Raw genomic sequence first — 26,040 nt, 5'->3', positions numbered from 1 at the left:
CTTGCTTCAATATGACTGCCTCATAAGTTCAAGCCATCCAACCACTCCAAGTATGATGGCAAGACTGAACCAAAGCAATGACTCAGGATTTACTCACAATCGATTGAATTGGCTGGAGGAGATGATGACATCAAGACCTTGTTCTTTCCCATGGCCTTAGAAACCATGCCACTGTAATGGTTTGACAAATTGAATCCAGGATCAATCAGAAATTGGGAGGACTTGCAAAGAGCTTTCTGTGAAAATTTCATGGGTATCATTACACACCCAATCACCCACGCAGAGTTAAAAGGACTCAAGTAGAAAGAAGGTGAAAGTCTTAGAAATTACTATCGATGATTTGGTGAACTACAAGCTCAAGTACATGACATCACACAACAAGAAGTAATCAAAGCTTTCTCTCATGGAATTATGGCTAGGTGGCAATTTCAAGATTTCTGCAAAGAAAACCCAAGAAACAATGAAGAATTTAGACGAACAGTGGAAAAGATGATTATAGCAGAGGAAAAGACACGAGAAAGATTCCCAGATAGAAACAACAGAGACAACCTGGACAGACAAAATCATCGAAACAATAGACAATAGGAAAGAAAACGTGGACCAGACAACACAGTAGCAATGGCTGACAAATCAAAGAAGTTTTCAAAACCTAGAAGGTATGACGACATTGAAAACATGCGTTGCATCTTGCACCCCAATGGAAAGCGGAAATTGCTACACCTTCAATGAAAGATACACAAGGAAAGATAGTAAAGGGAACAATAAAGAAGACAATCAGAAAAAAGAAGGAGACAACCATGAAGACAAGGGATTCCAAAAATCCAGAGGGACAGTGGCAGTAATCTTTGTCGGGGTTCCAAATTCTAGAAGCAAACATCAAGAAAAGCTAGCGTTACGAACCATCATGGCAGCAGAACCTGCTACACCAAGATATCTCAATTAGTCAGAGTATCTAATCCAATTTTCAAGAGAAGACCAATGGACCAGCATAGGAAACGTAGGCCATTACCCACTAGTTCTAGATCCAACCATTGCCGGTATGACTGTTATGAAAGTACTAATTGATGGAGGAGACGGACTCAACATCATTTTCTCAGAAACTCTAAGGAAGATGGGACTACAACTCGCCGGGATGATCATACCAACAAGCATGCCTTTTATGGCATAGTACCCGGCAAGGCAGCAATGCCACTTGGACAAATCACTCTACCGGTTACTTTTGGGACTCCCTCGAACTACCATATAGAGTTCATCAAGTCTAAAGTCACGGACTTCGATTCATCATATCACGCAATCCTTAGGAGCCCAGCACTAGCAAAATTCATGGCAATACCGCATTATCCGTACCTATTGCTTAAGATGCCAGGACCTAACGGTGTTCTCTCTTCAGAGTGATTTGAAGCACGCATTTGACTATGATGTTTAGGCAATCCAAATTGCAGCAAAAGCACAGGCAAATGATGGAAGAAAAGAAATAACCACTGTTGCAGCAGAAATGAGCCCAGAAGAGCTAGAGATACTGGCTAAAAAACCCAGCATCCTAGCAACACCAAAAGAAGCCGACGTCAAGCAAATCGATCTGGGCACCAGTGATCCCTCAAAAATGGCAACCATCTGTGCCCACCTATTGGTAAAATAGGAACTCGCGCTCACCAACTTTCTTCGGGACAACAAAGATATCTTCGCTTGGAAGCCGGCCGACATGCCAGGGGTCCTAAGAGAGTTGGCTGAGCACAGAATTGATATCAATGAAGCCTCCAAGCCTATGAAGCAATGACTATGATGATTCTTACCAGACAAGAAGGCAACAATTAAAAAGGAAATTACAAAACTAATGGCATACGGATTCATCAAAGAAATCCTCCATCTAGATTGGCTAGCAAACCCAGTTCTAGTACAGAAAAAGAATATGGACGAGTGGCGCATGTGTGTCGACTACATAGATCTTAACAAACACTGCCCGAAAGATCCATTCAGACTACCACACATTGATCAGATAGTTGATTCAACAGCAAGATCTGCCCTATTATCCTTCCTTGATTGCTATTTAGGTTATCACCAGATTGCATTAAAGGAAAGAGACTAGAGCAAGACATCTTTCATCACTCCATTCGATGCCTACTGCTACAAAGCCATGTCATTTGGACTCAAAAATGCTGGTGCGACTTACCAAAGAGCTATCCAAACATGCCTCGATGACCAGATCGGCAAAAACGTAGAAGCATACATAGATGACGTAGTGGTAAAGACAAAGAACCCGGATACACTAATTGAAGACCTAAAGCAAACCTTCAAAAACCTAAAAAGATGGAGGTGGAAATTGAATCCAAACAAATGTGTATTCGGAGTTCCTTCAGGACAACTACTCGGATTCCTGGTCAGTCATCGCGGAATCAAAGCAAGCGCCAAGCAAATCCAAGCCATAACAAAGATGTGCCCTCCTCGAAGTGTCAAAGATGTGTAGAAGCTAATAGGTTGCATGGTGGCACTAAATCGTTTCATATCAAGACTGGGCAAAAAAGGGTTACCTTTCTTTAAATTGCTAAAGAAGACAGACAAGTTCGAGTGGACAGAAGAAGCCAACGAAGCTTTCAAGAAACTCAAGGCATATCTCACATCCTCACCCGTTCTCACACCTCTAAAGAAACATGAAGACATGATGATGTACATTGCGCAACTTCTACTGTGATCAGCACAGCGATTGTCGTGGAAAGAGAAGAAGAAGGGCGTATATATAAAGTTCAATGCCTCGTATACTACATCAGTGAAGTACTGTTAGAATCAAAAATCCGGTACCCGCATGTGCAAAAACTACTCTATGCCCTCCTGATCACTTCACGCAAGCTTCGCCACTATTTTGAAAGCCACAAGATTACCGTGGTGATAGATTTCCCACTTGGAGACATCTTACACAACAAAGACGCAATAGGGCGCATATCTAAGTGGGTAGTTGAACTTGGTGCTCTCAATATCGATTTCACCCCACGAAAGGTAATTAAATCTCAAGCCCTAGCTGATTTTGTTACCGAATGGATAGAAATTCAATAGCCTATGTCAAGTACCATCCTTGATCATTGGAAGATGTACTTTGATGGATCACTCAAGCTAGGCGAAGCCGGTGCAGGCGTCCTCCTAATTTCTCCAAACAAAAAGCAACTCAAGTATGTCCTTCAGATATTATGGCAAGCTACAAACAATGAGGTAGAATATGAAGCCCTCATCCATGGGCTATGAGTGGCAATTACCCTCGGAATCAAGCATTTACTCGTTTACAGAGATTCAATAGTAGTAATCAATCAAGTCAACAAAGATTGGGACTGCACCAAAGAAAACATGGGCGCTTACTATGCTAAAATACAAAAGCTCGAAAAACATTTTCAAGGATTAGAAATTCTACACGTCCTGCACGATTCTAATATTGCGGCAGAAATCCTCGCCAAGCTTGGATCAAACAGGGCGAAGGTCCCACCCGGTGTATTCATAGAGGAGTTATCAGCTCCCTCTATCAAACAACCTAGTGAGATAACCCCTAAAATCTCAACCAAAGACACCCAAATCTTGGTAATCACCACTTCATGGACCCAAGTTTTATTGATTACATCAAAGAAAATAAGTTGCCAGCGGAAAAAAGAAGAAGCTACCAGAGTTGTTCGCAGAAGCAAGAACTATGTCCTAGTAGGAGACAAGCTCTATAGAAGAGCCGCATCATTAGGAGTACTCCTAAGATGCGTCTCATTTGAAGAGGGCAAAGAGATCCTAGATGAAATACACTCAGGTTGCTATGGAAATCACGCCGCTTCAAGAACACTAGTTGAAAAAGCATTCCACACCAATTACTACTGGCCAACCACTTTGAAAGATGTAGAAGAACTCGTCAGAAGATGCAAAGGTTGTCAAATGTTTGCAAGACAGGCTCATGTGCTAGCTCACAACCTCATCTGCATCCCACCTGCTTAGCCTTTTTCCTGCTGGGGGCTGGATCAAGTAGGACCCCTCAAGAAAGCAAAAGGTGGTTTTGAGTACATCTTCGTACCAATTGACAACTTCACCAAGTGGATTGAATTTAAACCCTCACAAAATACAGCGTAGCCAAAGCAGTAGAGTTCATCCAAGACATTATGCACCGCTTCGGCATGCCTAATCAAATCATCACGGATTTTGGTTCTCCCTTTACAGCCATAGAATTCCAAAGTTAGGCATAGGACTGTGGCTTCATAATAGATTATGCATCAGTCGCACATCCAGAGGCCAATGGACAGGTCGAAAGGGCAAACAGACTCATACTAGCTGGATTAAAACCAAGATTGTATGAAGAACTAGTAGACTATGGATCAAAATGGATTGAAGAATTACCCAAGGTCATATGGGGCTATGGACTCAAATAAGTAGAGCCACCAGATACTCACCTTTCTTCTTGGTTTACGGATCAGAAGCCGTACTACCTACAAACTTGATCTGGATGTCACCAAGGATAGAACAATACGATGAAAGAGAAGCAGAACACACCCGAAGATTAGAACTCGATAGTATAGAAGAAGTTAGAGTAAACGCTACCCTTCAATCAGCAAGATACCTCCAAGGACTAAGACACCACTACAACAAGAATACCCTGTCTCAATCATTACAAGTCAGAGACCTAGTACTAAGAAGAATACAAAAAACCAACGGACGCCATAAACTACTCAGTCCATGGGAAGGTCCTTTTATCATCAAAAAGGTCATCGGAACGGGCACATACAAATTGATAACCGAAGACAGAAAAGAAGTCAACAATACATGGCACATCAGTCAGCTAGAAGATTCTATGCATGAAAACAACTCAAGGGAAAATATGTATACAAGACACAATAGATCAACGTTCATAGTCAACAAAGATAGCGCTCATCAACAACATATGTACTATTGTGACCTATCAATATTCATGATCAATAAAGATGATTCCTTCTCGACAAACATATGTCTCATTATGGCTTTCCCTGAGTTGTTTCCAATACGATCAAAAAAGCAAAATGGCTGAAAAGACACCTGAGCATACCGGCTGAGAGCAAAAGAGCTAAAAACATGCTTGAGCCTGCCGATGAGGGTAGCTAATAAGCTAACACCCGAACCAAAAAGCAAAATGGCTGAAAAGATGCCTGAGCATACTGGCCGAGAGCAAAAGAGCTAAAAACATGCTTGAGCCCGCTGATGAGGGTAGCTAATAAGCTAACACCTAAACTAAAAAGCAAAATGGCTAAAAAGACGCCTGAGCATACCAGCGGAGAGCAAAAGAGCTAAAAACATGCTTGAGCCCGCCGATGAGGGTAGCTAACAAGCTAACACCCGAACCAAAAAGCAAAATGGCTGAAAAGACGCCTGAGCATACCAGCCGAGAGCAAAAGAGCTGAAAACATGCTTGAGCCCGCCGATGAGGGTAGCTAATAAGCTAACACCTGAAACAAAAAGCAAAACGACTGAAAATAACCTTGAACATAAATTAGAGCAATTTCAAGACAAGACCCTCTAGCTCCTTGTGCCAAAGAGCAAGAGGCTCGGGGGCTACACTTAGAAGATCCCAAGAAGTGCTACATGGTTTTGCTCAAGAAAGCACTCGGACAACGCTTGTTCCTGCTCAACAAGACTTGGAGAAAACAAGATGAGGCTTCCAGAGCTCTACCATGAAGTGCTCGGGGGCTTGCCGGTCCTATGATATTTTTGTAACCAGAGATAAGACCAGATGTTGACCACAACACGAGCCAAGCTGAGAAGAAGAAGCTGGAGATATCCTAAGTCTTTTCAGTACTAACAAGAACACAAAGTTTATCGAGACAATGGTCTACACCAGGTTGTTTACAAGTCACAGACAAGCACTCAATAGATCAAGGAAGCCTACCAACCTACATATACCGAGTTGTTTATAAGGCGCAAACTAAAGCCAGAGAAGAACATGACAGATCAATGATCTACCCAACCTGGGTTGTTTACGAGACAAAGAAATACAAGCAAAGAAGACATCAACAAGGAACAAAAAATCTCCATTCAGTTTTCAAGTATAGTGTTTTGTTATAGAAGCTACAATACAAGAGTCGATTATATTACGCATTGTCATCAGGAGAAGAAACATCAATGTTGAGATTATCTACAATCTTCTTGTCTAAGTCATCGACCTCAGGCTCCAACCTCTCAATAGCATCCAAGTACTCTTGGCTCTCGGCTTCATCGGCAACCTTGGACAAAGGAAAGTCCAGAGAAAGAACCCAGACCTAGGCAAGGATGTTCCTAGTACATAGATGGGCACACCTCTTCACGAACTCCTGGAAACGAGTTGGCACTTGGGGAATAAATTGAGCCCAAGATTGACCATCATTCGCTGGAGTCCAGAGAAGGTCGGCTACTGACCAAAAAGACTTCCACAAAGCATTCTAGTTATCAGTAGCCATTGCCAACCTACCAGTCAAGTCTTGAATAGTCTTTTGGGCCTGCAAAAGATCCCTATCAGCTCCACGCCTAATCAACTTAGCAAGCACGAGTTTGTCTTTAGCTTAAGTAACTACCTCCTCAGCTTTGTTGTGGTTAGTGCGGACGAGTGTCTTCATCTCTTTGATACCTTCTAAGAGCTTTTGCTTTTCAACTTAGAGAGCTAGGCGAAGCAACAAAAACAAATCAGCAAAAAAGGAAGTTAGAATACAAAAGGAAACAAGCGGAACCCGCGATACCTTTGCACTCGTTCTTCATGGACTCCACCACAGCATCCTTTTGCTTCTCCGCCTCCACCACCTGGGCACGAAGAGCCTTCTCCTCCTTCTGATGCATCTGACACTTAGTCTCTAGCTCAACCTAACAGAGGTCAAGCTCTACCTTTAGGGTACTCACCTCAGAGGACAAATTTTTCTTGTTTTTAGACGAGAAAAAGAAGCCGGTATGATCATGAGAAAAAGACTGAGCAAAAAGAGACAAAGAAAAACAAAAAATAAGGACAAAAGAAAAATGAACATCCAAAGAAGGAACGGCAGAAAAACTAACCTGGAGCTTTTCCCCAAAAGAGGTCACAAGGGTCGATAAGCTTCCCTAGGTGGTAGTTAGCTCCGACAGTTGATGAGTGGCATCAAACTGTTGCACCACGTCATCAGCAAAAGGCGGACCACCGGAGGTGAGAGAAGGAGAAGGAAAAGCTGGCCGAGGCGAAGAAGGCATGACCAGAGCAATCTCCTGGGAAGCCAAGGCCAATCCCTCAGATGAACCCACCACCATGGCCACGGTCACTTTGGGAGCTGGCAAATCAGTAGCTGCGGACTCTATCACCCTCATAGCCACCTCGGCGCCCGTGCGTTCTGAGTCCTGAGACTTAGTACACAAGGGCGCACTAAAGGTTTGACAAGAAGTCGACTAGAGACTCGGGGAAGATGAAGGCCTAAAAGATGACAAGGAAACCCATCAAAAAAGAATAAGAAAAAAGAAGAACAAAAGCAGAGAAATAAAACCAGAATTCACTCACTCAACTATCTTCTTCTTCATAAAACCAAAAGAAGACCTCGTAGGGGGAACCACGGCAGCAAAAACGTCCCCGCCACTCAGCGACAGGAGCTGCGTAGCTAGTACCAGAGCCCCGAAAGAACTCGGTACCGAAGCTACAGAAGAACCCAGTGCAGGAGCCTTAGAAGAACTGATACCCGACGACCGCTTACTACAAAGAGATCAAGATCAAGGTCAAAACAAAAAGAAGGATTCAACAGCAGGAAAATAAGAAAACAACTCACCGCCGCATGATAAGGAGTGCATCATCATCCTCTTCTTCCTCAGTCTCGACCAAGGCCACCATAGCACCAGCTGAAAAAGGACAAAAGTACTCTCTTAAAGACAAAAACAAGCTATAGAAGGACAGAGCATATTAATGTGCTCACCTAAGAGCATGCTAGCTATAACTTGAGTACCTAGACAAGTACTTGACTGGCGAGCTTTCTTGGCAGCAAGCACACCAGAAGAACCAGCCACTTGCCCCCTCTTGCCGATGCTACGAGCAGCTGAGGAACTGAATGAGGAACATACTCTACATATACATCAGGGTTCATGGAAGAAACACCAGGAAGCATTATGGCGGTTTGCGACTTACTGGTTAAAGAAGCCCCAGCAAGACTACCCCTAGCCCCCACAATGGCAGGGAGGTCGTGAAGGGGAATCGAGTCAACGAAGTTATGCCCCAATTCCTACGAAAAGAATAAGACAACAAGACAAGGAAGATTAAGTGAAAATAGATACAGCAAAAAGAAATACAAAAAGTACCCACGCAAAGAGAAAACAACTTACAGCTGGAGGCGAGTTCTTTGCACAGTACTCAGAGACGATGAGCAGGACAATGCTTGCTCCTTTTAGCATCTTCTGAAGACATTTGAGTACCTCCTTGTCGGTCAACTCAAGGGCAGGGACCATGTGTGAAGGATCCTCAGCCCCAGAGTACTCGAAGCCAAAGTTCTCTTGCTCCTTCAGAGGCTGAACATGACGGCAAAGAAAACTCGACACAATTCTAAAACTAGTCAAGCCCTGCTGTTTCAGAGTGCTTATCTGCTCAAGGAATGGCTAGATTGCCTAGAGCTCATCCGACGTGAGGGAGTTGTTTTCCCACCGGTCGTTAACCGAGGGACCAGATCCAGAATGAACGGTGAGAGAAGGAATCAAATTGGCGGCATAGAACTAGTTAGCATGCCAATCCCTCACAGAATCAACTAGGTCATAGTCAAAGAACTTGCTTTTAAGACCCTAGCAAAACTAAATCCCGTAGCCACCAAGAACATTGGTGTCTTCACGGCGGGGTTGAGGCTTCAGACGAAAGAAGTGACAGAAGAGAGAAAGAGAAGGAGGAATTTCAAGGAAAGCTTCATAGAGATGTACAAAAATAAAAAGAAGGAGGACGGCATTGGGAGCAAGATGATTCAAGCTAACCCCAAAATAATTGAGAAATCGATGAAGGGAGGCGGAAGCAGGAAGGCAAAGTCTAGCACGGATAAAGGAGATGAAAAGAATGATCTCACCGAGACCTAGAGCAAGGACCCGATGCTCACTTGGAGCTCTCCATTCAACAATGTCCATGCTCTGGATCAAGCCATCGCTGACAAGCTCGCGAAGCTAGTCTTCAGTCGTTGTTGGAGCCGGCCAAAACTTTTGGGCAGCCCTCATGGCCATGAACTCTTGGTTCTCGATCATGGAGAGGGATGACTCCTCATCCACAAAGGTTGTCTGGGACTTGCTCATGGCTTTCTTCCTACCCATGTACTAACGAAGGCAAAAAGGCACTAGGGAAAGAGAAGGCTCGGATGACGACGCTCAGATGACGGCGGCAATGGCGACGACGAAGTTGCGAAGGCTAGGGTTTTTTAAGGCGAAGGCAGGGTACCAAAGAAAAGGAGGACAAAGGCCTTTAAATAGATTTTACACCGGTAAATACGTGGCCCACCAGGCCCGTTAAAACACATTGTGAGAATGCAATGGTCCATTTACTGACACAGCTAAAATGACGAAAGGCACAAATCCACACGACGATACAGTTCAATGAGCAGATTTTAGACTTACCCATCCAGCAAAATGGCAGAGTTACCATATGGCTACAAAAAAACTCATCAGCCATGAAGCAATGGAAGGTTACCTCACAAGGAACATAACAACCTGGTTCTAACATAAAAAACTCAGGAATCTCATAGACAACTAGGACATCAGTAGAATAAAGAATGACAACTCAGAAGACAAGATTCTCTCTATTACAAATGACTTCAAAAGATACAAGATTGCACATCTTACAAGACCCAACAAACTCAGAACTATGACAGGCAAGTAGCAGAAAAGGAACCTAGAAATAACTAGGCTCTGGAACGACTACGTGTTCCAAATCGCTACTCGGTAGAAGAAACCGCACTCGGCTACATTATTTTCTTCAAAGGACGAACGTAGTGCACCCAAGGCAGAAATCATCAGAATGGCAGGACAACATGGAGCAGAGAAGGCCGGCAGGCATCTGTCTACCCAAGTCCAATGTGATGCTGGATATGGTATTGATCTGCACCGGACAGTCTCAAGACAAGCGACGAAGATCAACCCAGAACTACCAGATGAAGGAACGAAGCCCACATCACAAGACTTCCTCCAACTACTGCCACATACTTCCTGGTACATTGCTACTGCAGGATTAGTCTACCTCTAATCCCTATCACAAGACTTCCTCTAGCTATGACAAGATGAACAAGAACTACAGAATACGCCCGGGGGTTGCTCTACTTCACAAACTATCATATTCATGACTACGGAGATTTCAGACCACACAACTAAGTGCTCGATGAACCAAAACAACACATAAGGAGGATATTTATAGACCAAAGAAGCGATGCACATGGACCGGGAGCAATAGCGGAACAAACCTAACAAAGGACATAGTGAAAAGATAGAATTCAATGAAAGGGAACTCAGGAATGAAGGAACAGTACTCAACAACAAGCATATTCGGGAGAATATACCAACACTGTACAACCCGTGAACAAAAGGCATTTACTACACTCAACCACCACCATACAACTACACCTGACAACAATAGACTCTACATCTGAAAGCAACAGACTCTACATCTAACAACAGTAGACTACTAGAGAATATGCCAAGATTCTATATCTGATTTCTTTTTGAACAATGCTCGGGGGCTGCAACAGGGGAAGTTTTCAGTTCATTGAACAACTCAAATTCAAGACCCTCCAACTTTTTGTTCCAAATAGCAAGAGGCTCAGGGGCTACACTCAGTGAGTGCACTTTTTCTCAAAAGCGCATGTCATAGAAAAGACTTCTTTAGGGCAGACCACTTCAAGACCTTACGACAAAAAGAACCCGGACCAAGCAATATCCGAGTTCTTTTTTACCTTCAACGAAGAAAGAGATCAAGACAAGATCCTCTAGCTCCTTGTGCCAAAGAGCAAGAGGCTCGGGGGCTACACCCAGATGGATGAACTTTTTTCAAAAAAAAGCACACACCACCCAAAGATCCAAAGAAGCACTACATGGTTTTACTCAAGAAAGCACTCAGACAACCCTTGTTCCTACTCGTCAAGAGGAACAAGATGAGGCTTCTAGATTTCAACCATGAAGTGCTCGGGGGCTTGTCGATGCGGGACCCATAGGATACCCTGCAAGGAAGAGATAAGATCTAGTCCAACTAGGATTCTTCCCGTGTAATCCTAATAGTAGTATTATTCCATTATCCTACTAGGAACTCTCATTGTAAACCAACTAGGATTCTGACCTCCTGACTATATAAGGGAGGGTAGGGTTCCTAGAGAAGGGGACTTTGAGATGACGACTTGTACAACACAACACTTTACAATCAATCCAACGCAAAGGCTAATGCTAAACTAGACATAGGGCTATTACTCGATCAACGATCGAGGGTCCGAACTAGGATAAATCAACTGTCTCTTGCGTTTATCGTCGAGATCTGCATACACTGAAGCCCGAACATACTGCCCCGGGGACCCCCATTGCAGGCTATCGGTGGTCAAATATCGACAATAATCCTCCCGTTCCCACGAGGCAACTTGTTCATTCTGGTTATTCCACACCACCTTGTAGAACTTAATGACCTTGCTTCGGGTTACTCTTTCCATTTCTTCTAGCACTTAGATTGGTTTCTCTTCATAGGTCAAATCTGATTGGAGCTTAATGTTGGTGGGTGCAATAGCTTCCTCAGGTATGCAAAGACATCTTTTTAACTGAGAAACATGGATGTTGATAGAATATAATCGATAGTCCTCTGAGGGGTATCCCACAAAGGTAGATAGATCAGCAGAGAAGCGTGTAATTGAGAATAAGAAGGCAACAGAGACACACGAGTTAGACAGGTTTAGGCCGTTAGTATGACGTAATACCGTACTCCTATAGTCTGTTGGATTGTATTGGCTATCGTATGATATTACATGAGTTTGGAGGGGATCCCTGCCTGCCTTATATAGTCCGGGGGTACGGTTACAAGTCAATTAGATCTAGGAGATAGCCAGAAAGTAATAATAGATTACAGGAATCATGGGGTCATATGTATCCTAATAGATCTCCTAGTATCTTTAGGATATCCTCCCGGTGTCTTACGAGAGGCGTCGAGCAGCATCGTGCCCCATAAGGCTTTGTCTTGTCGGCTAGGCCACCCCTAGAGGCATAGCCCATGTGGTCTACCATGGGTATCTAGGGTCATGCTCCCCACAGCTAGTCCCTGAGTGCCTTATATCCATTGTACAATGTCGTCTTGAGCATGTCTGAGCAGGCGCGAACAAGGCTAAGCAGTCAAACTCATGGTCCGACCACCATGATGAGTTGCCAAGCAGTTGTGAGCAGTCATTGAGAAGTATGAACCATCATCGAGCAGTGTGAACCATTGCCGAGTAGTGTGAACCATCGCTAAGAAGCGTGAACCATCGCTGAGCAGCGTGAACCCTCGCCAAGCAGCGTGAACTGTCGCCAAGCAGTGTAACCCAAGTACGGCTTGCCATAAGGATGTAAGGAGCTCAAGTTCATAATCGAAAATTTGTTCACAGTGGACCAAGTGTGCTCACTTAGAGTCCGGCCATGAGAAAGGGAGATAGTCTTTTTTAGCTTCAAGAGGCGTGGAGTCTTCCAGATTAAAGCAAACACAATCACCGCAAGGTGAAGTGTGCCCACTTAGTCCCCGAGCCTGACAGTAGGTGACATAGTCACGTGGTGCTAGGGTCCAAAGTAGAAAAAAAGTAGAAGACCAGCCGAGTAGGTAGCCAGTCCCCAGGCGTAGCCTCAAGATGAGAAAAGCACATTCACTGCAAGGTGAAGTGTGCCCACTTAGTCCCCGAGCCTGACAGTAAGTGATGTGGTCATGCAGTGCCAGGGTTAGAAACAGCAGTCAACAGAAGAAAGTCCCTAGTGTAGTGAGGAACCAAGTTGTATTGCTGATGTAGTCCCAGAGCCACAAGTGGAAATTTTGGAGAAAACAAATCGTGGACAAAATACCGGAGTAATGGTTGTACAGTAGTAATTACTGAGACGTAACAGTTGGCGGAGAAGTTGACGAATATTCGGTAAGCAGTAACAAATTGGGGCGATAAATGGGCGATACGGGTTGTAGCTGTGTGAAAGCCTAGGTAATGGCCCACCATGCTATTGCGGAGAATTCAGAGAGGCACAGATCATGAGAGCGGTTTCCCAAAAACCCTCGAATGCGGAAAGGTGGGGGAGTGATTTATAACTATGCTGCCGCACCCCGCGCTCCCACCTTTGACATTTTGCCATTTCATCTTCCTCCTCAGCCCTCACACTTCTAGATTCACACGCGCTCCCGCTGCTAATCCCAAAACAGATCTGAGGGATGGCGCCGAAGAAGGGAGCTAGAAACTTGAAGAATGCGACCACTGGAGCTAGCCACAACAATGAGTGGGTGCCGTCGGTCATCGGAGAGGCGGTGTGGGGGTATGGCCCCCAAGACATGGGCCGCACCATTAGAGGTGGCCTAGCCAACAAGATCAAGGCATGCATGACGCTACTCGGCGTGCACTGCAAGACATTGTATAGTACCAAATAGGATACTTACCTTGTAACCCTACCTCCTCTAGAGTATATAAGGAGAGGTAGGGGTCCCCTAGCGGACACGATCCATCTAGATCTATCTACTACATCTCAATACAATCCACCAAAGACATAGGACATAGGGTATTACATCGATCAGATGACCCAAACCTATCTAAATCGCTGTCTCTATGCCTTGTGTCAGCATCTGATTCCTGATTACGCGCACCTCCACTGACAAATCTACCATCGTGGGATGCCCCTCGGTGGACTGCCGATGATATTCTATTGACAATTAGCGCACCAGGTAAGGGTGTGTGCTTGATCCATGGTGAGCCAGATGGACCTCAAATCAACAACACGTTCTCGTCATCAATCTCGTGGTGATCCATGGCTGTCTATGACTACGATTCATTGCTGGCTACACCAGCCCCCGTGATAGAAGATCCTATCTTGGAACCACCGCCGAGGTCGTCTTCACCAACAATTCACCGCCCGCCAAGTGCTCACCATCAACGCCAACCAGATAGCACCATACGCCGCTGACCAGATGCTCTGTCCAAAGCTAAGTCACACTTTGATATTTTTCTAAATATTCTCCAGTCTCCATATATCGCCACAATGTTTCTTTGAACTGTTTTCTCCATATTTGCTCTCCAAATGATTTTCCGAACCCCCAAATAGTCCTGTTGATGCTCGGACACCTCCAGAGATGGCCCTGTCTCTGGCTCCTCCCTACACATGCTACGAGCTCCGCGGTCTGCGTTATGGGTGGTCGGCAGCGGCTTCTTGGTCACGCCTATTCCTCCTACACGTGCACAAGCTCTACACTCCGTGTTATGGTTAACATGCTAGCTAGGGCTAGAGACTCAGCTACACACTAACTATTCAGGCGGTTTATATTAAACATAAATATATTTTCACACCAACTGATTGTCGAACTGCATACGCCGTTTCATCACCATTGCTGATTTTTCTTCGGAGTTTATTTATTTGTGCATCATGTACTACCCGTTCTACATGTTTGTATTGCAGGATCATCATCCAGGTGATCAAATCACCTGGTACTTGGGCTTCCTCACCAATCAACTGGTCGGACTGCTCGGTTCATGGACTCCATCGCCGACCTGTTGATCAGACTGTTCATCGGTCGCTTCTACTCAATGCTCGCTTCATCGCTGACCAGTTGATTAGACTGTTCGCTGGTCATTTCTACTCAACGCTCGCTTCGCCACCGACTAGTTGACCAGATTGTTCATCGCTCGTGCTTCATTGCCAGCTATGCTGGTTACTCCTCGGTGCTCGGATTCTTCGTCCTCGAGGACTAAGTGGGAACACTTCACCGCACGGACATCGCCGCCTACATCAGGGACTCCTCGCTCCTCGGTGCTCGAACATCACTAGCGACGTCGAGGACTCCTCGCTCCTCGGTCCTTGGTCATTGCCAACAACACTAGGACTCCTCGCTCCTCGATGCTCGGTCATCGTCAGCGACGCCGGGGACTCCTCGCTCCTCGGTGCTCGGTCATCGCTAGCTACGCTGGTTACTCCTCACTGCTCGGATTCTTCATGCTCGAGGACTAAGTGGGCACACCTCAGTTGCCAGCGATGCTAGGGACTCCTTGCTCCTTGGTGCTCGGACATCGCCAGCGACACCGAGGACTCCTCGCTCCTCGATGCTCGGTCATCGCCAACAATGCCGAGGACTCCTCGCTCCTCGGTGCCCGGTCATCACCAGCGACGCTGGGGACTCCTCGGTGCTCAGTCATCGCCAGCGACGCTAGGGACTCCTTGCTCCTCGGTGCTCAATCATCGCCAGCAACACCAGGGACTCCTCGGTGCTCGGTCAGCGCTAGCGACGCCGGAGACTCCTCGCTCCTCGTTGCTCGGTCATCGCCAGCGATGTCAGGGACTCCTTGCTCCTCAGTGCTCGATCATCACCAACGGCGCCGGGGACTCCTCGCTCCTTAGTGCACGGACATCACCAGCAACGCCGGGGACTCCTCCGTGCTTGGACATCACCAGCGACGCCAGGGACTCCTCGCTCCTTGGTGCTCGGACAACGCCGGCGACACTGGGGACTCCTCACTCCTCGGTGCTCAGACATCGCCAATGACGCTGGGGACTCCTCGCTCCTCAATGCTCGGTCATCGCCAGCGACACCAGTGACTCCTCGCTCCTTGGTGCTCAGTCATCGCTAGTGACATCAGGGACTCCTCGCTCCTCGGTGCTCGGTCATCGCTAGTGACGCCGGGGACTCCTCGCTCCTTGGTGCTCGGACATCGCCAGCGACACTGAGGACTCCTCGCTTTTGGGTGCTTGGTCATCACCAGTGACACTAGGGACTCCTCGCTCCATAGTGCTCGGACATTGCCAGTGACGTCAGGGACTCCTCGCTCCTCGGTGCTCGGTCATCGCCAGCGACGCTGGGGACTCCTCGCTCCTCGGTGCTCGGTCATCGCCAGCAACGCTAGGGACTCCTCGCTCCTCAGTGCTCAGACATCGCCAGCGATGCTAGGGACTCCTCGCTCCTCGGTGCTCGGTCATCGCCAGCGACGCTAGGGACTCCTCGCTCCTCGGTGCTCGGTCATCGCTAGTGACGCTAGGGACTCCTCGCTCCTCGGTGCTCGGTCATCCCTAGCAATGTCGGGGACTCCTTGCTCCTCGGTGCTCGGTCATCATCAGCAATGCCGGGGACTCCTCGCTCCTCGATGCTCAGTCATCACCAGCGATGCCGGGGACTCCTCGGTGCTCAGATCTTGCTACGTCTCATCGATGTGCTATCAAGCTGCTCCATGCTATTCGAATCAGGGTGCTGATCTTAGGTAGCATGTCTAGGGTCTTGATACATGCATGTTAGATGATGTCAGCAAGCTTTCAGACTTCTTTGACCCTACTACAAGATTCATTCTTCATCTTCCAATAGGCTCGGGGACTAAGTGGGCACACTTCACCTTGTGGTGAATGTGCTTGTTCTCATCTCGAGGCAACGCCTAGGGACTGGCTGCCTACTTGGCTGGTCTTCTACTTTATGACCCTAACACCATGTGACTGTGTCACCTACTGTTAGGCTCAGGGACTAGCTATGGGGGTATGGCCCCCAAGACATGGGCTGCACTATCAGAGGTGGCCCAGCCCATAAGATCAAGGCATGCATGGCGCTACTCGGTGTGCACCGCAAGACATTGTATAGTACCAAATAGGATACTTACCTTGTAACCCTACCTCCTCTAGAGTATATAAGGAGAGGTAGGGGTCCCCTAGCAGACATGATCCATCTAGATCTATCTACTACATCTCAATACAATCCACCAAAGACATAGGACATAGGGTATTACATCGATCAGATGACCCGAACCTATCTAAATTGCTATCTCTGCGCCTTGTGTCAGCATCCAGTTCCTGATTACGCGCACCTCAACTGACAAATCTACCATCGTGGGATGCCCCTTGGTGGACTACCGATGATATTCTGTCGATAGGCAAAGATCAACAGGATGGTGGAAGCGGGTGTTATCCTAGACCACGTCACCGCTGGATGGCGGCCAGCCAGCGGTGAGCCCATTCCAATGCCCTATACCGATGAAGTCGTAGTTTTTGCGAATTATTTCTAGCGTGGGTTAGGTTTTCCTATTCATCCTTTTTCTTGAGGGATTTGCTAGAGTTCTGGGTTATTAGTCTATGCAACCTCTACCCAAACACCACCTTGCACATCTCCATCTTCATCCATTTCTATGAGGCATATCTCAGAGTTCTTCCCCACTTTAACCTCTTCTGTCATCTATTCTGGCTAAAGAAGAAGGGTAGCAGCGGTTCAAAGGTGGTCGGCAATGTGTATCTTTAACTCCACGATAGGATGGTGGGCGAGTACATCACTATACCACTAAACACCTTGCTAAAGGGGTGGAATGCCAGGTGGTTCTACATGAAGCAGAGCCATCCTGCCATCTGTTGCGATGTCGACCATGTTTCGGAGAACCAGAGGAGCTGGTCGGAGAAGCCGAGCAGTGTTGACATGGAGAAGGTGAGGGAGCTTCTCGACCTAATAAAGGGCATGAAAATTAATGGTGGACTGGTGGTGGCGAGCTTCATAGTGCACCGTGTCCAGCCCTACAAGGAGAGGGCCCACATGGGCTATGACTTCAAGGGTGATATGATGGTACCCGGGAGAGCACGGGAAGGCTAACAAAGGATGAAGTGCTAGAGCAGGCCTGTAGAGCTATTCACTCCCAATGCCTCATTGAGTGTGTAAAAATAGACAAGGGCCTTCAACTATATGAATCCGCCTCCTCAGGTAATCACCCCAATTGTTTTATTCCTGCTGCTTTTCATCCTTTACCATTGCTGAGCAGTGTGCTAATTCACTTGTGGAAAGATCCATTCATAGGACCGAGTGGTGTACTTCTCGGGCGTGATGAGGGGCGATTGGCCATAGACGGTAGACGCCTGACCACTAGCTCAGCTTGAGGAGGGAGCCATCAATGCCTCGTTAGAATCCAGAGGCGCAAACACTGGATGGACAGAGAGTCTTCCCTTAGTGTCGAAGAAAGTTCGGGGGAAGAGGGCAGTGGCAGATGAGCCAGCCCGGAAGAAGAGGAAAATGGCAGGTGCTGCCCCCCATAAACCGGGCGACATCTCGCTTGGCGGTGACTAGACCACTTAGACACAGAGTGCGGCGATGTCCTAGTGGTTGGATGATGATGGGGCTCCAGTAGCTCCTCGTTTGAGCACTAAAGTGCCTCCACACAACATGCACGTGGAGGAGCGATCGAAGGGAGGGGAGGGAGTCCCCGAGCATTCGGTGAAGGGAGTCCTAGAGCAGTAGGCGGAGGAGAGGCCGACGGCGGAGACCATGAGACCTCCATCCTAGGGCATGGGAGTCGACCCTAGGGCCACGCCTAGGGGCTCAGGTAGGCAGTGTTGGTTTAGGAAAGTGTACTGGTAGGCCAACATGTAAGTATCCTTGTCTTGGAGTTAATTTGTTGTCGAATCCTTATCGTGATGGTGATTGGTGAGCTAATCTGATGCAGAGCGAGCCATACAGAGCAGTTGAATCTGTCTGTCTAGATCGACGAGTAGCCAGGGGCTAGTCCTGACATGGAGGCAATGTCGGTAGCTCTCGTCCTGAAGTCCCTAGGTGCTCAGCGGCCTACGGAGGAGTCAACCGCCCCTGCTAGTGAACTTGGTGGCGGCAAAAGTTTGGCGCTGACGGTGGATGGGTTGGCGGTAGTGCCTAGGGCAACGGTGGAAGCCACTGGGCCCTTGGGAGCAGAGTCTGGAGTATCCCATGTCACATCAGAGTCCAGAACAGAGAAGCCTACGATGCCAAGGGAGCAGACAGTGCTCCTTGAAGTGTCGAAGGGCATGGTCGGACGCGCTGTTCGACCACCAAGCCCCTAGGTGGTGCCTCCAGCTACGGAGGATGAAGTGGAAGAGATTGAGCGTGAGGAATCATGACCTCAATGTGGCAGAACCTCCTAAGGAATCGAGCCCACATGCACCTATCGTTGTCTAAACAGACCTCGGATAGCGTACATGAGTTCCCAACAACTCAATAGGTCTATCGGGTGTCCTCGGGAAACCCGAATCATCCATGATTCTCTTTTCAAACAGGATCCCAAACACAGTCATTGCAGATTACAACAGTTTATTCAAATATATACCAGAGTAAAAGATATCGGAAGTCTTAAGATAACATAATTACAAACCAGTTGTTTTCAAACTTACAATACCATAAGTGTCATACAACCATAGTAGCGGGATAATATTACATTTACTTTATTTATCATACAAACTAGTGCCTTGTCCAAAGGTCATTCATTACTCTTCATCATCATTGACTTCAAACACCGACATGCAGCAGGGACCAAAACAAGCCTGCGCATGCGACTCACCTGCAACAAGGGTTAACAAACCCTGAGTACAAAGGTACTCAACAAGACTAACCCGACGTAACGGGGTGTAAGACTTTAGAGATGCAGGGGTTTGGGACAAGGTAAGGATGTAGCAAGATTCAAAAGTTCTTTGCCAAAAGCTTACTATTCTTCATTCTATTTTCAAGTTTTACCACTAAGTACTTTTTGTTCATTATCTCAAACTAAATGTACATTTCTCGTATTCCATTCCTTCTCATTCCATTCTTTTCTCATATTTTAGTAATTCACCAGTCCTGCATTGCTTCTATAATGAATCGAGTCTCCATATCCGTGGAGCACCGGCAATTCAAATTGATTCAAGTCCCAGCTGGGGATTCCTTATCACACGACATATGTAGAACTTAATCTTGCATATATCAACCTCGCTACCGGATCCTCCTATACTAAGCCGTCTCCATGCCACCCGAGAGCACAGCACACCTCAAATCCGGCCACATTCCAGCCACGAGGGTACACGCTACTCCCGCCATCTCTCCACTCCCAGTGCGTGGGCATTCGTCTTAGTATCGGATTAGCCGAAGTAGGCTTACCGGAGTATGTGACCAGTACTACAAAGTGTCTCGTTCAGAAGATCCACAATGAGTGGCCTTTAAGCGACATAGTCGACAACATTACCCAAAATTCAAGATAAGTCACCCGACTAGTCTCTAGTTCATTCTACCTTCTTTCTTTCTTTGGCCAGTAATGCCATCTTTGATTGTATCAAAACTTTTACTTTGAAAGCCTACCATAAAGCATACTAAGCATTCTACGCCTTTGTAAATGAAAATCATCTTCAAGGATGGTAAACAATCAACAAGGAAGGCAATGCATCAAGTAGGTAACATTTGAATTAATCAACTTAATGCAATAGGTAACATAGGTGATAAACTTTTCAAAGTAAACAAGGTAATGGCTTAATGCATAAACCGGGGCTTGCCTTCGTTGACGATCTCAGGTTCCGGGATCAGTACCACAATTATCGAATCCCGTGACAACCGGGGATTCTTCCAGAACTTGCTCAACTAGAATCAGTTTCGTTCTCGGGTTCTACACGAAATGATAACATATGCTTTAACATGATGATAATGTAAACATGATGCTTTCACTGGTACATGAAATGTAAAAACACCCGCAAATGATTTTATTTCACGGTACAGTTGCAAGCCAACAAAACCAACTTGCAATCCTACCATTAAGAACCACACATGTGACTTGACCAAATGGATCTTGAAACCCTACTAGTCACAAAACATGACCAAAACAAGATCCAACACTAATCAAACACTTAGGGTTTGCTTTTATCTATTTTTGAATTAATTTGGAATTAAGCCCAAAAATGAACTTGTTCCAAATGACCTGAAAATTTTATGTAAGATTCCTCATGACAAATTAGTGTACCAAAACAAATTTCATGAATTTTTGGAATTATACAGTGACCTACAAAAATCATGGAAATTGCATTTTTCAATTAATGGACTGAATATTTGAACATTAAAAATTTATTCAAATTTCAAGTTTCAAATTTTTAAATCATACTAGAACATGTACAGAAGCTACACACAAAATTTCAGAATTTTTGGAGCTATCATGAATTTCCTACAAATTCCCAAAGTTTCAGCACTATTCACAAATTCAGAAAATAAAAATCATCACTGTTCTTCTTCCTCACTCGCACTGACAGCCAGGCCCCACTGTCAGTGACTCAAAGCTAAACGCACGGCGGCGTGGTCAGTTCCGATCGGCAAAACGCGCCGGCGGTGCTTCTCCGGTGAGATGGACTGTACCAACGTGATCTACACCATGTCGCGAATCTAACCCAACCCTTAGATCAGCAACAGGCACACCAGATAGAACCCTACGCCGGCCATGGCGGCTCGGACCCGACGGCGGTCGACGTAGCTATGGCTACGGTGCAGTAGAGTCAAAAGAAAGGCGAGCATCACGCTCCGGAGCTCACCGTGATCACGAGGGTGTACTTGGTGAAGACAGAGGCGTACTGAATCGCCCTGGCCACGGTGAGGTGGGTCGCGGCGGAGCTTCGACCGGACTCGGGGAAGACGACGTCACGCGGTGGCGCTGGACTTCCAGGAGCAACACGACCAGGCTTGGGAGGAGCAGGAAGATGAGGCGGAGCTACTGGCGGATGCTACTGAACTCCAGACGCTATGACGGCGGCAAATTTTGCGAGCGCAGCGAGGTCGTCGGCTGGCGAGCAGAGGCAGGAAAAGAGGAGAGGGACGACGACGGTACGGCTATTTATAGCTGGGAGGAGCTCGTCTGGCTTCGACAGTGCACGACGAAGACGCCACGGCGATGACAACGTGCCAGGGCGCAAGGAAGCGGCGCAAAACGCTCGGCGGTGGCAGAGGCGTGGCGCCTGCGGTAAGCGGTGATGTAAATCCAAATTTTTGAATTATTTACAGAACTGCCACTGAGTCTATTTTTCAAATTACTCCCAAATTTTCTAAAGAAGTTGAAAATCTCCAAAAATGAAAGTTGTTCAATTTTTCAAACTCTACAACTTTGCTTCTAGAAATATTTTCAAATTCTGCCTCCATTTTGAAATTTGAATTTGGGGTGCATTTGAGCATTTGAATCATTTCAAAATTACTCCAAATTTTATATGTAAACTTGAAAAACTTTGAATACCAAAGTTGATCTACATAAAATAATCTTCAACTTTGCTTTTTGCCTCAACCCCAAATTCCTCATGGATTTTGAATTAGTCAAAAGGGGCAAAAAGGACTTTTATAATTTGAATATGAATTCAAATTTGATTTGTCTTCCTTTTACTTAGATTTTGATTTTTGACCAGTAACATGGCCCATTAGGGTTATTTGAGTCAAATGACACATGGCCTCACATGATCACATGAAATTTGACCCTTGTGGTCATGATCTTTATTTAGGGTTTTTGAAACACATCACATGAAATAACAACATTATGAAATAAACCTTATTTAGTGAATGCATTCAAAACTTTATACTATATGAATGCTTTGCAATGCACATGATGACATGTCAAATTTTAGTATTAGGTCAAAACACCAGAGGTGTTACAACCCTTCCCCCTTAAAGAAATCTCGTCCCGAGATTTAAAACTTAAGGCTAAGTAATGGAAAAGGAAATGTGTCAAGCTAACACATCATAACTTTATTCAAAAGGCTAGTGAGGGGGTTTTCCATTCTGTTGACAAACGAGACAAGTTACAATATAGACAAGGTATTGCAACTAGATAGAAGCGAAGAAGTCAGGAAAATTCTCTTCTAAGTAATCCTCGGACTCCCAAGTAGCTTCATCTTCAGTGTGTTGATTCCATTGTACTTTGTAGAACTTGATCGTACGTCTTCGAGTGACTCGATCTTTCTGATCTAAGACTCTAATGGGGTACTCGGCATAAGTCAAATCAGGTTCTAGTTCTACATCACCAAAGTCGATCTCTTGGTCAGGTACTTGAAGGCACTTCTTTAACTGAGATACATGGAAAGATATCATGCACCGCTGACATGTGATCTGGTAGCTTGACGCGATAGGCGACTGGTCCACATCGTTGTTGGATTTGAAAAGGACCTACATAACGGGGTGCCAACTTTCCCCGAATCCCAAAACGATGAACTCCTTTCATCGGTGATACCTTGAGGTAGACATAATCTCCCACTTTGAATTCTAGCGGTCGTCTCCTCTTATCAGCATAGCTTTTCTAGTCGGGATTGAGCTACCTTCATATTGGCTTGTATGAGTTTAACTTTCTCTTCAGCTTCCTTGACCACATCCGGTCCAAAGAACCAACGTTCTCCAGCTTCTGACCAATTTAAAGGTGTTTGGCACCTACGGCCATACAGTGCTTCGAATGGTGCCATTTTAATGCTCTCTTGATGGCTATTGTTATACTGAGAATTCAGCTAAGGGAAGGCATTCATCCCATTTAGCACCAAAGGAAAGGAACACATGCTCTTAACATATCTTCAAGAATTTGATTTACCCTTTCAGTCTGTCCGTCTGTTTGCGGATGATAAGCAGAACTACGGATAAGTTTAGTTCCCAAAGACTCGTGTAGACTTTTCCAAAACTTGGATATGAACAATGACCCTCTATCAGAGACAATGGTCTTGGGTGCCCCATGCAGACTGAAGATTCTATCAAGATAAAGCTTTGCATATTGTTCCGCTCGATATTTATCTCTGACTGGTAAGAAATGAGCTATCTTGGTTAGACGATCAACAATAACCCATATTGAATTGTAGCCTGCAGATGTCCTGGGTAATCCCACGATGAAGTCCATACAGATATCTTCCCACTTCCAAGATGGAACTGGCAACGAATGTAATGGACCTGCAGTCTTCATATGAACTGCTTTGACTCTCTGGCAAATATCACACTTGGCTACATATTGAGCTATTTCTATTTTCATTTTGGTCCACCAATATCTCTTTCTCAGATCATGATACATTTTGTTGCTACCCGGATGAATGGAGTATCTTGTAGAATGAGCTTCATCAAGAATCTGCTTTCGCAGCTCTAGATTTTTGGGTACTACCAACCTATCCTTGAACCATACGACATCTGATTCATCAATCTTGAAACATGTTGGTTTCCAGATCTGACTTTATCCTTAATATGGGCTATGCCCTTACTTTTCTGTTGAGCAGCAATGATCTGATCTTTGATAGTGGACTCAACTACAATATTGGACAGGGAACCTTGTTCTATGATTTGTAAATTCAGATGCTCCATCTCTTGACACAATGTTCGCTGCATCGGTTCTACAATCAGGCAATGACAATGACTGCTTGCGACTCAGGGCATCGGCAACCACATTAGCCTTGCCCGGATGATAGTGCACTTCTAAATCATAATCTTTGATAAGTTCTAACCATCTTCTTTGCCTCATATTCAACTCTGACTGAGTGAAGATGTATTTCAAACTCTTTGTGATCCGTATAGATATGACATATATTGCCCAATAAATAATGTCGCCAAATCTTGAGTGAATGGACAACAGCAGCTAATTCAAGATCATGGGTGGGATAATGTTCTTCATGCTTCTTGAGTTGTCTGGAAGCATATGCTATGACTTTGCCTTCTTGCATAAGAACACAGCCAATACCAATTCCAGATGCATCACAATAGATATCAAATGGCCTCTCGATATCAGGTTGTGCTAATACTGGTGTAGTTGTCAGCAACTTCTTCAATGTCTGAAAGGCCTCTTCACATTCTGTTGACCATACAAACTTTAGTTTGATTTTTCAACAGTCCTAGTAATTGGCTTCGCAATTCTAGGAGAAGTCAGGGATAAACCGACGGTAATACCCTGCCAACCCTAGGAAACTACGAACTTGATGAACAGGTGGTAGGTGCTTTCCAATTAAGGACTTCTTCTACCTTGCTCGGATCAACAGCTATACCTTCAGCAGATAGCACATGACCTAGAAATTGTACTTCCTCTAACCAAAATGCACATTTGCTGAATTTGGCATATAGTTGGTGATCTCTTAATCTTTGTAGAACAATACGGAGATGTTCCGCATGTTCCTCTTTGCTCTTAGAATAGATAAGAATGTCGTCTATGAACACCATGACAAACTTATCTAACTCAGGCATGAAAACTGAGTTCATCAGGTACATGAAATGAGCCGGGGCATTGGTTAGCCCAAAAGACATGACTAGATACTCATATAGACCATATCGGGTAGTAAATGCTGTCTTCGGCACATCTTCACGTCTGATCTTAATCTGGTGGTAGCCTGATCTTAGGTCTATCTTCGAAAATACCTTAGCTCCCGCAAGTTGATCAAAAAGCAAATCAATTCAGGGTAAGGGGTATTTGTTCTTGATGGTGACTTCATTTAATGGCCGATAGTCAACACATAACCTCAAGGTTTGGTCCTTCTTCTTTACGAAAATAGCAGGGCATCCCCAAGGTGATGAACTGGGTTGAATGAAACCCTTGTCTAACAACTCTTGTAGTTGCATTTTTAATTCTGCTAGTTCCTTGGGTGGCATCCTATATGCTCTTCTGGACACTGGTGCTGTCCCTGGTTTCAGATCAATTCTGAACTCTACGTCTCGGTCTGGTGGCAGACCAGGCAGATCATCGGGAAAGACATCCGTAAACTCACATACCACTGAAATTTTCTCGGCTCCTTCAACAATAGTTGCACAGACTATTTCCACTGTACTCTTAGGAAAGGGAAGTTGGATGAGAAGTTGGGTTTTGCTATCAGGTGCATTTACCCTTATGGTTCTACGTCAGGACATCTATGATAGCCCCGTGTTGAGTTAACCAATTCATACCAAGGATCACATCTATATCCTGATCCTTTAATATCAGCATATTGGTAGGGAACTCATAACCTCCCAAATCAATAGGTACATGCTGAACTACCTCCCTTGTACAGATTCGTCCCCCAGGCGACTGTATATGATAGGGTTCTTTTGTTTCCCCAATAGCTATCCCATGCTTCACAACAAATGTAGGATTGATGAATGTATGGGATGCACCAGAATCAAATAAGGTAATTGCAGGATGCTTAGCAATGGGAAACATACCCATCATAACTGGTTCTCCTTCTGGAATAGATTCCACTTGC

This window comes from Miscanthus floridulus, chromosome 10 (assembly GCF_019320115.1).
Source record: "Miscanthus floridulus cultivar M001 chromosome 10, ASM1932011v1, whole genome shotgun sequence".
In the NCBI taxonomy this organism is placed as follows: domain Eukaryota; kingdom Viridiplantae; phylum Streptophyta; class Magnoliopsida; order Poales; family Poaceae; genus Miscanthus; species Miscanthus floridulus.
Note: the sequence above shows the minus strand (reverse complement) of the source record.